The sequence below is a fragment of the Antedon mediterranea genome, chromosome 7 (genome assembly GCF_964355755.1).
Source record: "Antedon mediterranea chromosome 7, ecAntMedi1.1, whole genome shotgun sequence".
Lineage (NCBI taxonomy): Eukaryota > Metazoa > Echinodermata > Crinoidea > Comatulida > Antedonidae > Antedon > Antedon mediterranea.
The window spans coordinates 23,703,598-23,719,698 of NC_092676.1; the positions used below are offsets into that span (position 1 = coordinate 23,703,598).

Sequence of the window (16,101 nt, forward strand, 5' to 3'; positions counted from 1 at the left end):
CAGTCTCATAAACTGGTCATAAGGCAGAGAGTTGGCCCAATATAACGATCAAATCTCAGCGCTATAGTAGACCCATAAAAAGAAACCGAGACCTAGTTATGATAAGTAGATGGTAACTTTAATAATATTTCATAGGCATACACTTACTTCTATAATAACTACAATATTTCTTTCACATATTATCCTGTTAAAGTTCACTGAATGCACACACTCATATTTACCTTGTTTGGTATAACCAGATGCAAATTGGGTAGGCTACACCCTTCTTCTCACCCCTGAACACAATGACACCCCGAAACCTACAATTTTGACAACCTACCAACAAAGATTACTATTGACAAAGCTATGATAGACGCCTTGTTTTGACATCTGCTTACATTGTTATACCTCCAAGCCAAAAATGCATTCATCCAAACGCATGTGTACTCAAAATACTACGCAAATAGTCAAGCAAATTATTGTTATTGTCGTCTTAATTATAATCCAGCTCTTGTTACAAACGTCTGCGATTTCTTTACAGAATGCTTTAACATCCAAAAAGTCTTGTATTTCAACACAACAATATAAGATAGGTTTTATAACACTTGGGAATTTGAATAATATAAATAGAACTTATAAATGAAGAAACTTTCTTTCTATATTTATTAATGACGTGGTTTTAAAAAGAGTGTTAACTTTTGAAGACATTTTTTTCCCGTAGACTGTTTTTTATTATCTTAGTTGATTGTATCATTCTGAAGCAAAAATTAAAAATCAGATCATTCTTCTAGATTACCTTTGTTCATTAATTTTCTTTTGACGGTTTCAGTCTCACTGAAAATATTTTCTTAAAAAAAGGAAAGTGTAGAGCAATATTAAAATTTACACTGTATTTCTCTGCAATTTCTTTTATAGGTCAAGGGTTAGTTTGCGATATTCATTCATCATTTGTCACTATTATAGTTTATGTCACATTTAAAGTGCTTAACGACACATGACATTTCAAACCGCATCCAGGGTATGTGAACATTTTGTTTTTAGTAGACAATGAATGTTAAGAAGCAGAAAAGGAAGTAAAACTTTCTAAATAATCTTGCACACATTTGTTTTAGCAAAAAGCAACACAGGATTTGAACACTGGATTCTCTGTATTGTAGGCAAGCATGTAAACACTAAGCTGTGTACCAATCAGCATTTATCAATAATTTTTTCAACAGAATATATTGAAAGAACAATTGGTAATTTTTTTTTATACGCATCAACAGCGAGCGGGATTGGAGTTGGAAAAGTCGTGAATCACAATCCTGGCACAAGGTCAGGGTTGAACCCTGGACATTGGGGTTTGAAGGCAAGCACTACTTAACCACAAAGCTACAGCTCCCCTACACAATTATACAGTAGTTGCACAATACAAATATATTTCCAATATCAAAAAGATGAAATTTAGGCTATAAATACAATCCAACAACAGCAAACAACAACTGTATTTCAGGTGCTCCTTGTAGGAGGTAGAATCCCCTGAGAGAGTCTTTGATGGAATTTTAATAACTAAGAACTGATTACAAATCTTTAATTCAATTATCAGAGGTCAGATCTGATTTATAAAATTGAATTTCTATGGAACCACTCTCTCTAGATGGAGCTAGAAACCAAAGAACAGCAAATAAGCATGATTGACCTCAGTGACCTCTACAAATAATCTCAAATGTTCATAAATTATGAACATTTTAAGGTTAGCTTCTGGCGTAGAATACATCAACCTGAAAATATCATAAAAGTCATTTCCAAGGCATGTCTACAATAATGAAAAGAGATTTTCACATTTAATTATGCATGAGCCTTATACTAAATAATTATCCTGTATTGAATACAGCAGGAAATAAATGTTGATAATTTACAACAATTTAATTTTTAAAATAAATAGTTTTTCCCCTCTAAATACCAAACAAACAAACTACAGATCCCTGAAATATGAAATACAAGGAAATACATAAACAAAAAAATACTGCTTTACAGGGAAAAAATGAAATTTGGTATGCATTACTTGAATTTGGCGTGAAATCCACACAAATTAATTAAACAGGAATATTATTATTATTGTATTAATTATACTTTGATATTTAGAATTGTTACATTTTCTATTCCTCTTATGAAATTTAGAAATAAAAATATTTTAATATATCTTTTATAAATTGTCCATTTATAAATTTTCATAAAAAATATAAAAATAAAATCCTAATTGAAATTTCAAAACATAAATCCACTTTTCCATTTTGATCTTATGTAGGATTTTACAAAATGAGATATCAAAGGTTACTGCTAATTTGAAGCTTAGTATTAATCATAACCACGGTAAATCAACATTTTATTGATAAAAATATAATATTTATATGTAATCCATATTAGAAAGAGTGCATTTTATTACAGTCATAACTTGTAAGAAAGGAAAATATAAATTAACATAAATTACGACACTGACTTGAAGAAACTATTTTTATGTGTGGTTTTATATCGATAAATTAAACCATGAAGCAAATATATATATTGAATATGTTACTTTATATAACACCCAAATAATCATTTGATTAGATAATTTTGGGTTACATGGAGTGCAATTGTATGTACTATTTGAAGATAGTCTTTTTTTGTTTTCACCTCATCTTCTACCTCATGAAATTATTTGTACCATTGCACTCATAACCATTCATTATTTGTACAATATTTTATATCATAACATATCAATTTATTATTTTTTTTATAGTATTTATTAAGAAACTTCAATGAACAGTCAACAGTACCTATACTAATATAGTAAATTGTTTCTTGTATATTCAAAACATAATATTTGTAGTGACTGCTACTGAAAAAATCAATATTGTTAAAACCTTGCTAAAGCCACTGTTAGTAATTCTTATATTTCTAATAAAAAAATAAATAATATGTTACTAAACCACTAATTCTTGAGTCTCAAATCTACTATATATTTAATTCCTTACACTATTTCTAACCAGTTACCTGCATGTATCTATAAAATATAAGCCACTGAATGATTTCCAATATATTATTTCTCATTGGTACGTTTCAATAAATATACCACAGTCACGAACTGAACTGATTCTAGAACGCTTCAATTAGATATTGCTGTCATTTCTTCTTAAATTTTTTCTCGTCGAGTCTTCAGTTCTGTTTACGAGAAACATCCGTTCATTGAACAGGTATTACACAGGTCAAAAATTCACTTGAATTACTTGAGGCGATTATTTGAATTTGGCTACAGAGATTCCATTGGTGTGTATCGACACATGGTTGCTGGCATACTTGCACCTGGTCGAAAACATTAGTTTTAACACCTTTCTATTGTTGGCCAATTAAGAAAAGGAAATCACCGAAAACGAGGGAAGTGCATAGCATTCAACGAATTAGTAACACAGTGATATTTTTAACAAGGTGTGCAATTGTTAAAAGATAAAGAATCAATTCTTCTCTCATTATAACAAACTGTATGTGTACTGCAGTAAACTCAAAAGTTAACAATCTAAATTCATTTTTGAGAGATGATTGATATACATTATCTATCAATAAAATATTAATTACCATGACCACCATACAGCATTTTTAAAAATTAAAACCCCCTGAATTTAAATACAAATTTCAAGATATTATATAATTTAAAATTATATGTTTAGCAAAATATTCACAAACAGCTTCTTTTTAATAGCTGAAATATCAACTTACAAACAACAGATGTAAAGATAGATACCTCCTACTTATAAAATCATCCACAAGCATTGACATCATCATTTGAAATACCACAACTAAACCCTGCCAACGAACTCCCATCACCATGACAACAACACTCAAATCATCCTTGACAACAAAATAAAGGTCAATATGAGGTCAACACCTCATTCTCTCAATTTGATTGCTTATTTGTTAAAGAAGAAAAAATTGACTTCTGAACTAATTATAAGGTAAAGACATGTTATATCTATATAAGCCAATGTAGCCAATCATAGTACTATGCATTTAATCACTTTATATCCTAATTCTGCAATCTAAGCCAATATACTGTTTGTTGTAGTTCATGAGGTCAAATATGCCATGTAAGGAAGCCTTAACTATCAGTTTTCCCTCCCATATAGATCTTAAACTAACACAAACGAACATAGACAAAAGAATATCCTCGCTTAACGATTTCTGACTCACCTGAAACAACACAGAGATCAACCGTGCATAAAAAACATTTATTCCATCAATAATTAGACAATATTCCTTCCTTATGCTCACATGGCCGTGGTGAACTAAAACGGCGAAACGACAAGATGAAATTTACTTTCATATCATGCCATCACATTTCCATGGCAACAACCTTCCTCCTAGTGGGTCCTACCGTGTTTCATTAACTAGGATAATTCTCAACATAACCAGTTTTATGCAACTTTGTAGCAGAGATTATGCTAGTTAAATAAATTTAATAATAAACTCCACAGAGAGACGATACAAAAAGTGTTGATATGATGTTCTGTATGGTAGCATTTACACCTGTTTGTAGTTTCATTCATAAATTAATATTCAAAATTTAAAATGTTTTATAATATTGTTTTTAGTTTAAGATAATGAAATATAAACAATATTTATCAGTCTGTTGAGTATTAATTTCATAATTTTCATTTCATTTCTCTTTATTGTATTTCGGAATTCAACACAACACTGAGGGCCTGTTCAGACCTACGGAGTTATGCTTTCGTATTGTACGCGGCGTACAACTCCATAGGTCTGAACCAGGAAAAGATTAGTGGAAGCCACCTCGTACGACACTGATCTTTCGTTCGTTACGACAGCTCAAGGTACAAGATTGGTGGACGCTGCTTATGATACGAAAGTCATGCATCAACGATTTTGACCTCTAACCAATCAAAATTACTCCTGCATACCACATGTTCGCCCAAATCGGTGACACCTCAGTTTGAAACGAAAGCGTTAGTTAGGCAAATCTGAACATTTTTCTGTTACGACGCTAATTATAATATGACATTGCTTGTGATACGAAAGCATAACTCCATAGATCTGAACATACCCTAAGACTTACAGCGAGGCCTCTAATGATAAACAGTTAGTTTATTTTTTTTATTTAAAATCATCTTTAATGAGGGAGTTTATTTTATTTATTTATGAGGATGGCCTATCCAGTCCAGGAGAAGGAACTGATCATTAAATGCCTCTCGAGAAAACATACAAATACAAAAATGTCAACAATATCTTTAGCTTTTTAGATTTACAAAAAAATGATTTCCAGTTCCATTTTGAATGCTTGTTTTTTATAACTACGGTACTACTATTTTACCAAAGGAGATTGAAGATTTCAGCAAATGGCATGTACAATAACCACAAATATAAACATATTGTTTTTGTGAACAACCATCAACTGGATATTCCAAATAACTGGTTCACATAAATCATGTTTATTTTATTTCCTGTACAATACTGAAGCTTCTTTAATATTAACAGAAGATGCATCTATCTCAGTGGAATAGTATTCACGTTTTATTAGAATTTCTGTTGAAAGATATTTTGCAAAATAAAAATTGTTATTGTCTGTATAATCTATGAAAATTCCTTTCAAAAAAAATTCATTTATACTCATCTATGGAAAGAAGCTATTGTAATTAATATTGTGATTATTTGAAGCCAGGAGTAGACTTAACATTAGGTCAGAATTGAAGGCAAGCACAATCATTATTCACCAAGCTACAATTTGCATCTTTTCTTTTTTTATAGAAAACTAGGTTTCTATGTGAATTTTATACTATTACTTTGGTTTTCTTAAAGCGTTCCTGGAAAATCTATTTTCTATTAACTTACGGATCAATATTCCTGTCATTATTTGAAAAATCATTCAATTTTTTTTTTTCTTGGGTATCATTATAAAATGTTTTCTTCCACCTAAGAATTGAGAAATAATCATCGTAGTAGTGTATGTAGAAGACAATCTTTGCCATCACGTACAGTACACTTCCAAATCACATTAACCTTTAGGGCCTATCATTATAATCACTAATGTAAAATTGATGAGCAAAAGTCTTGTCTAATCTACTTTGCAATGCGCCTGATTACAACAACATAATTCCAGGCTCTGTAAGATCACCAAGTTCGTCTTATAAATTAGTTTGCATGCAAATATATTTATTTATAGTTTTCAATGCACTACCTAATTGTATACATAATTCATCTAGGTTGAAACAGTTTAAATCTGTCTTGTCCACTTGTTTTGTGGACGAAATAAAGTTATCTTATCTTATGTCACATGGCTTCAGAGGGAAAAAGAAAAAAAGTTCATGAGCCTAGGTTCAAGTATGAAGCAAATGGGAAAATGATTAAATTCTGTTTTGCAAAAGATATATCTATTATTAAATATTAAAAAATGGTAGTAGAAATACCAGGAAATAAAGCAACGGTTTTAAAAGTTAAAATGCTCCGAATTTGTCATTGTAGCAAAAAAAAAAAAAATTGAACTGACTAAAAGTTAAAATGCTCCGAATTTGTCATTGTATAGCAGCAAAAAAAAATTAAACTGACTTGGTTTATTATTATTATTTCAAATGTGCAAAAAAAAAATTCACATTAGAATCATTAATTACTTCTTTCGTATAAATTATTTAATATTTAGTCAGTACCAAGAGAGTTCATCTATCAATTGAAATATTCAAAGCATCGATTCTTTATTCATATTAAATGAGAATTACAAACATGTGTTAAAATTAGACATTGTAATCAGTACAAGTCCTATTTATCAAATCAGAGTACTATAAGTGCAACAAACTACACATCATTAATTTACAAGACAACAAACAACACGACTGCTTTTGAAGTAATACGTTATCAATTATGATTTTCTAACCTCTGTGACTCTCTCTGCTATAAATTCTCAACCATTTATTAGCACACATATGTAAGACTGATTGATGATTTTGAAAGTGAAATAGATAAAAACATCTTTGGTAAAATCAGAGACTATTGTGCAGATAAAAAGACTGTCTGCTGAAGAGGAACTGAGAGAGATAAATAGCTGGCTTGCAAAAAGGGGAATATTATACCATGCTACCATGTCTGTTTGTTAGAAATTTTACGGAATATTACAGACTGATGTATGAAAATATTGTATACAAACTTCACTTGTTCTAAAACGGAAATACCAGGGTTTCCCACAATCTGCAGATTCTGGCAAAAACAGAAAGACAATTAATGCAGCAACTAGACAATGTCAGGCTACTGTAGGCCTATAGCTAGTGTACATTGTTCACAAAACTACAAAACTAAAGACCATTTTTATCATAATTTACCATAAAACGAGGAATGATCTGGTTTAATATCTTTAAAGTAATGCATTATTTTTTTTAAACGTCAAAAACGGTATGGAATGGGACTTTAAGTGTACCTGTGTAAAGAAATATTCATTTTTCATCAAATGTTCATTGGGAAAAGAAAGTGACAAGAGTGCATCCAAAATTAAACAAACAGAACAAGTTAATGCCAAGTAAAGACAAGTTCATAAAATATACATTTCAGAACAATAACAAAGGTTATCCATGTCATGTTTATGTCATATAGGTACAATGAATTAAATTATTAAATCTTTAATATCCAATCCAGCCATATTATTCAAAGGTATATTCTCCCTGTTCTTTTGACAGATGTCCCTTTTATTGTTTCCTGAGTAGGGATGTCACAAACAAGGGATTGTACTGTTATAATACAATCAATGAACAATTCAATTCTTTTTTCAGGTATTTATTCAACAATTTAATAAACAAGAAGTAAAGGGTCTCGTACACAAACTAAAAGACACACTATCAAAATTGTGACAAAAAATGTGATGGGCCCATATATGGAAATGATGATCTCATATCACCACCACCACCTTTATAAAGAATATCAGCCCATGCAACTAACATAATCATGATACAATCACTTACAGAAAGAATTGTGTAAAGCTCTGTCTACACTATCAAACTTTATGTGAAAAAAATGTGATGTACCCATATACAGTATGAACATGATGTCATATCACTAGCATATTTGGGCATATCACTAGCATATTTGGGCATATCACTAGCATATTTGGGCATATCACTACCATATTTGGGCATATCACTACCATATTTGGGCATATCGCACTTTTTTTATACTAGTTTGATAGTGTAGACAGAGATTTATTTGCAAGGTCTGAATAAATTCTGGTATTGTTTTGTAGGAGGTCTAATCCCACAGTACTGTTGACTGATAAATCCTACAAATCTGTCATGTAGAGAAATAATATATGGTTACTGTACTTTCATTTTGTTGAACATTTTGGCAAGAATACAAGGAAATCCTCGTGAAACGTGATCAAAAGAGATGGATTAAAAATGATCATAGTAGGTGAATAACTATAAAGGCATGACTTTATATTCATGGTCAAACTAGTCAATAGATACCCACCATTTTAAAATTGTATAGATTTTACAAAGACTACAAGGATTATTAGTGTAGTTGTGGTAAAATTGGTGAAATGAAGCTTAAAAACTCTGTCTCACTATCAAACTTTATGTGAAAAAAATGTGATGTGCCCATATATGGACACGATGATGTCATATCACTACCATATTTGAGCCTGTCACTACCATATTTGGGCACATTATACTTTTTTGTCAAACTAGTTTGATACTAGTGTACACAGAGCGTAACACAGTAACATAGATCAACTAGAAAATTACTAATACATTTTTCATTGTCTCTAATCATGATCATGAATAAATGATGTAATATTTAAACAAATTAAAGCTCCCATTTGAAATATTTATTCCTCAACTTTGTTAACTTTATAGCAGCATTTGATAAATATTGTAAACATTTTCTTGAAGTTGCCTGGAAAAAAAGATCTGAGTTAAAAAAGAGCTAATTTGCATTGTTGCTAAAAAAAAAAGTTTAAAAAGTTAAAGTTAAAAGTTAAGAAAAGCCACTGCATTGGTTTTGTTTTACTATTGTATCTAATGTCTATGTATCGTTGAGTGTACATACATACATGTTTGGTTTATAACGTTTATTTTGTATGTTGTTTAAGTTGACTGCACCACTAATGAGTGTGTTGCCACTGATCCAAAAGTGTTTGTCAATAAAGTTATTATTAATATTACTATCTTAAATAAACACATTATACATCGAGAACATGTAGTTATTTTAATTTTCTAAATACAGTATTTTTTTTCAAATAGAAAAATGGGATCTTCCACAGAATCTACCTGTGCAACCAGCAAAATCATGAAGACAATGGAGTTCATAGAAGAGGTTAGTAGTAGTGTCGGTTAGTAGTGGTATAGGTCTAGCTCAATTTTTAATCAACTAGCAGTCAGTTCATCTAATAGAAAAAAATGGGTAGTGGTCTGTTCTTCCATCCATAATGCTTGCATGCTGAAAAAGAATGCCCATGTTACAATCTTGGCTACAGGTACTATGTATGGGCTTGCAGATGGCAATGAACTAAATATTGGGTGCCAATCATCATGTTTACAAGAAATTAACAATGCATACATCTTGTAAAGACGTACTTTTAAAATGAACAATGTTTGTTTTATATTCAATTTTCCATGTAAATGTCAATTGTAAAGAAAGTAAAAAGACTTTGTTCATTAAGCGAGATAAGCTTAATGCCATTGTAGTTTACAAACTTGGTGCCTTTTCAAGTTTTCCGTTCCCATTTTTAACATACGATTTTGCAAGTCATTTGATGAATATTACTGTAGCAAAACCAGAAATATATTTTTTTTCTTTCTACAGTGGTATGACCTATTATACAGTACATGTGCGGTCACAAAAGAAAGGGAATATGGCGTGTATGGGTGAGTGGGTGTTCTTCTTGACAAATAAAACCCTGTTATTTCTTAACAAGATTCCCCCTCCATAACATTACAATAAAAGCCAGGGGACTACAAATAATATAGAAAAACTGAATGTTGATACCCTAAAAAAAATTCCAACATTCACACTGGTTAAAATGACCATGTGCTAGCAGATTTTATTCACCTGTAAATAATACTACATTAAATTAAAGGGTGTTTTCAAAATAAATCATAATTGCAATAAACGCCACAGAAAACTGAATATTGAAAAACTGAATCTTGAATCACTCCTGGATCTTGTTTATAATTTCAGTGATGATAGGCATAAGAAATAAAGTTTTAGCAAGAAAAGGAAACAATCTCTGTTCAAGCCACTGGGTTGTCAAAGATCTCTGTGAAAAAATGGTCAGGTTGAAACCTTACCAGCTCTACTAGTGGCTAAGGCCCTGAATTTTCTTTGTTTTATATTAGGGTTCAACAGGAACTAAACGAATTAAAACAGTATATACCTATTCGTTAGACATGACCATATTTAGGATTATAATACTTAGTTTTCTAAAATCTTTATTGCCATAGGAAAGTTCAAAATAACTCTGATCTTCTGGCTTGATGCCCCATAAATTTAAATCTATAAATGAAAAGTTTCAGATCATCTTTCAGAACTTTAAAGAGGAATTTCTACCACATCCCTGTTAAATGAATTACAAAAAGATGTTGGAATTATTGGCAAAAAATTCTTCAAATGAAAGAATGCAAACACAATTTTGTTATAAAATTGTTAGAGGGAATTTTCCAATAAGACCAGGTGTGTGTACATTTTTCTATCAACATAACATTTCATATTCATCATGGAGGTGTGCATATTTCCAAATACTTTTGGTGTTATAAAACTTTGAAAAGCTGCAGTTTAACTTTTCCATAATCATCATTATTATGTTAGGCTTTGCGCACCAAAAAATGTGAGGGGCTGTAATGATATTTTGGTGTGGTAGTTAGTACAGTAGGGTGTTGTTTCCAAGCGTAATGTGCAGGGAGAATTATTGTTTCATTGCTACTCTCGTCATTGGTTTATGTTTATGTACTTTTTCCATGGTTCAGAGAAAAAAATGGTTACATAATAAATTAACAGCAACGATTATTACTTCATATTTAATGTATGAACTGGACCTATATCGACAATAGCATGAAATGTGATTTTTCACCCAATTCAGGAAACATGATCCAGTTGATAGGAAATTTAAAGCGAGTGCCTGAAGGAGAACATCTTTAATGCAACATTCACTTAAATTAATTGTTCTGGTACTTAGACACTCTTGTTAGGCTGCCTGTATCTTGACAGACATAAAGTAAGTCAGAGTAGCCCAAATACACTGAAGGGTACTGGACTATTTTTAACCATTATTATACAATGGTCTGAACACCCACCAGGAAACTTTATATGATGCCCTTTCCACCTAAAGATGTGACCTGTTTTTATATTCATCCTTCAAATTGAAGAAATCAGATTAGGTCCTCTATGGACCCTTGACGGCCATAGTCTAGCTCCTATCAGAATGTGGTCGAAATGGACCAATACACTGCGGAACCCAGTCTCTTTCAAAAGATACACTTGGTTCTTACAGACTTAAGCTCTGTCTACACTATAAAAAAAGTATGATTTGCTCAAATATGGCAGTGATATGCCCTAACACCATAGTGATACGACATCATTATGTCTATATATGGGCACATCACGTTTTTTTGTCACATAAAGTTTGATAGTGTAGACCAAGCCAGATGGGTACACTGAACCTCCAATTTAATTTGCTTCAAGAATAGCATATTCAAATATCACAATTCTTATAATAATAATAAATTACTTATTCTTACATCCCCTTTTAAGGTACAGTATTAACTACAGCATGACTACAGGGCACATAACTGCCAACACTTACACATATTTTTAATAAATTTAAAAACACTCCCTTTAAATGTCCATGTCCTTTTATACCATCAATGGGTCAACCAGCCTATAAAAGTCAAGGTTCACCAACAAAAATATAATGGCAAGGTAAAATTGTTTTTATTATTTTAAGCTCTATATACATACATTATCTGACCAGTTTAATACCAATTTACTAAACAAACACAATATCTGGAAAATTCTGTAAATGGTAATTATTTTTGACTAGTTAGTAATTTACACAAAGTAATTAATCCTGTGCATGGGATTAAATTTTTGAAACACACATTTATTTATTATTATTCAGAAATTATTATTTCCAAACAGCCATTGATTGAATAACTAATCAGCTCAGTACCATCCAGGCATGTAATGCTTTGTTTTATCAATGAAGCCTATAAAAACATGTAGCTTACAATCTATGTGATAATGCTTTGCAATCAAAGTAATAATTTATTCTTTAAATCGACAGAAAGCAGTTACACGTTTTGAGAATCACTGTCTGTAGTATAATAGTTTAATATTTTCAAGTACAGTAATCATTTTTCTCCTTACCATACAGAAGTACTATAACTATAAGCATAAAGAACTTCTTTTTTTTAACCAAATTTTTTTTTGTATTTAAGCATAAAACGTGAGTAGACATATGTATGGCCTATGAAAATGGAAATATTGCAGAATTTGTGGAAAAATAAATAAGACATCGATATCAAAGCATTAAGGTTGTATCTTGAAATAAAACTTGATAAGGTATTGCAGTTCATTACAATATTACATGGATAATACAAAAACATGTAATTCAAAGTTTTTTACAATATTAACTGTATCATGCCATAGTTATTTAAATTCAAACTAGAAGTGTACATCCTAGAACAAAGATTACATTGTCAACACTATCAGTAAAAATGTTTAAATAAAGTTGAAGTATTAACCTAGTACTTTCCCATAGAAAAGTAAATGCATTGATGCATAGTATCTCTTTCATGTTTGCGACGCCGAAAATACTATATTGTGCATTATAGTACGTACGTACTGAAAATTAAAAAACCCTCCTTTCAGAGAGACGGCGCCAGCTATTTGATCGGATTATATCCGTAAGTATAAGTGACAGATACCATTAGGGGGATAGTCATAGAGAAGTGTTAAATTAACATTGTAATTGGGGTGGAGCGCTTTACCCTATTTTATAAGAGAAAATCCATAACAACTCCATTGAAGCATACAGCAATTATACAAGTAAACACACAGATATTATGTAGTCATTCACTATGCTAACTGAAGCTTCAGCTAAACTCTGGCCTATATTTCAGTAAAATAGACCTACTTAATTCAATGCTAATTATAACAACTCTTTACCTTTTATATGATCTGATGATCTGGCTGCTAACACAACAGTAAATATCAACAGTACAATAGCTTTTAACTAACCGCCGCCACTACCACACACGGTCAAGTTTAAACACATAATGACTTAAGCCTTCACTCCACATGTGGTAAGAAGTCTATATAGCGCCCTCAATATTTGTATCAGTAGGAAATTATTTATTTCAGAGTGTGTGTATGTTTATATTAGTATAATAAGTACTGTATTCAAAAGTATTTGATAATTAAATGCTTCCACAAAAAGTCCCCTTGAGACCATGTAATCATACCTCTAGATCACCAAGGCCTTTGTCCCAATTAACTAGCACATAGGCCACAACTTATTTCATTTTGCATTGGAAAATATGGAGAGCTCATTCCTAACATGAACATTGGTTTTTTTTAAAGTACCATATTTGTACAAAATGATTTAATTTCAATTTATTCAAAGTTTCTCCAAAAATGTGGAAGAGATAGTAATGTACATACATTACAATGATATCACATTTGCAATACAGATTTTTTGCTTTTTACTCCAAAAAAAATGAGAGGGCGGCATACACACATTTTAAATTTACAATGTACAGTGCCATAAACCAAATAAGGTGCATAAACAGTACATTATTGAGTATTTTAGTAAGGGCTTGATCACATTGGACTTAATTTGGTTAAATTATCATTTTCCACGTCCAGTGCGAACAAGCCACTTATTATCATCCATCTTCAGGCTTGTGTTACCAACTTAACTACCTACATCTCTCATCAAAAGATCAGTAAATTAAAATAATTTATTTTCATCTGAAATTTGAACTTGTACATGAGGTGAATGACAGTAGCCACAACACCTTAACCAGCCCCGAGCTTTACCAGTCAAATCTATAAATTCTATTGAATTACATATATTTAAAAGTCTGTCAATAAAGTATATATAATCGATGCTTGAAAGCTGATAGGAGGATTATAACTTGTTTTATAGCTCTGAATCCAATATGTAAATCAATGTGCTTTTTCCACAAATGATTAACTGCCGTAAATCAATCTATATTGTAGAAACATCAAATGAAACATGGCCATACTTTCTTTATAAATTATGTGCATTTTCCAAACTGCTACGCATCACTGACTCTCTCCAATTTGAGAGAAAAGTTTAATTTTAATACAGTACCCCCTTTACATTTAATCTATGTCTACACCATCAAACTAGTTCGACAAAAAATTGTGCAAATATGAAGTGATATGGTCAAATATGATAGTGATATGACATTTTTTTTGTTGTCACATAAAGCTTGAGAGTGTAGACAAGCCTCTGACTGTATACACCATCAAACTAGTTTGACAAAAAAGTGTAATGTGCCCAAATATGGTAGTGATATGACATCATCATGTTCATATATGGGTATATCACATTTTTTGTCACATAGAGTTTGATAGTGTAGACAAGCCTTTAGACACACACAGGTTCACAACATACAAAATGCCAGTGTTGACACAATGTTTAAGCGGTTTGTGAAAGGAGTACAATCAAGGAGTTCAATTAATATCTGTAAAAAAACTATTTACTTCAGAGATGCTGAAGATACTTACCAAGATTCTATGACACCCTATTATCAAAGATAAATATATAAATAAATTGAATATTATTATTAGCCTATGCTTAGACAGTTTGCATTCAACACCCCTTGGAGAGCAAGCTTCCTAACATCATCAATTTGTTACAAACTTTTATTAGAGATTGCCAAAAATAGATTCCATTTATATAATAAATAAAAATATTCTTATGGCATTTAAGACTGTCAGTATCAAGGTCATTAGATTATATAAAATGTTATAATAAACTATAAGAATAATAAACTAAAGATATATGATGGTACATAATAAACAAAACAGTGGCACAAGTACATACAATTTTGTATTCAAAAATATTTATATTTTATAGATTTGCTATATCCAATCCAATATCACTTGGTGGGTTTGGGTTTAAAATAAATATTACATATATCAATTCAATTCAATTTAATTATGTTATTTTGGCTCAAACATTGTCTTGTGAAATGTATATGTATACAGTCAACTCTTCCAAAAACAGACTTTCTTGAGTTCCAAAAGGTCCCAAATTCTTTTTTACCATTAAAAACACATTCCGACTACCAGACTTTCTGGAAAACTGGACCAGGTATTGGGAGAGTTAACTGTATTATTTTCAAGTTATATTAATTTAACTTTCATCATACAAATTTCAACTATTAAATTATTGCATTAAATATGTTGTATGTTCTTTCTAATTTATTAATTTGCAAAACAAATATTACTTTTGGCAAAATGAAGCTAAATTTGTTTTAGAATTGAAACCCAATACGATTAATACTAAAAAAACACACAGTCTAATACAATGTAAATAAGCTAATTAGAAGATTTACACATTATCCTTTGCAACCTATAAATCCAACACCTCACGAATCCGATGTGAATGATCAGATAATCTTGTATTGGATTTACAGTGTACATAAATCGCTGTAGCTACTGCTTTGAACTAGGACATACTATACTAACTCTATAATGACATGCTAAATATATGTTTACTTTCGCAGGTGTGTTTTATTTAGGTAAAAAGCAACGGCATATGTTCGTATTATTACTAACTATACCTTTCTTAAATATCACTGTACCAATGAGATGCTCAAATAAAATACAGACTTTTAAATAAATTATGTGAATTAGCCAATCTAGAGCAGTATAGATCAGGATTTTTTATTATTCTCTATCCTACATGGCTTTCCATAAAATTTGAATACAATTATATTATAGTTTTGTATTATTATTCCATTAAAAGATTTGTTTCTGGGAAATGGCCAATTATTTTGGTGGGAAGAACACTGAATGTTCTTGTCAATATTACAACTAAAACATAGGTTTAAACGAGGCCTTGGAGCTATGAAATGCTAA

The 16,101-nt window shown here is 30.8% G+C and overlaps 1 protein-coding gene across 1 annotated transcript in view; it reads right to left on the reverse strand.

Annotated features, from left to right (window-relative positions):
• The window catches only part of LOC140054252 (uncharacterized), a 68,827-nt gene that overhangs the window by 11,421 nt on the left and 41,305 nt on the right, over positions 1 to 16,101 (reverse strand). The window lies entirely within an intron of this gene.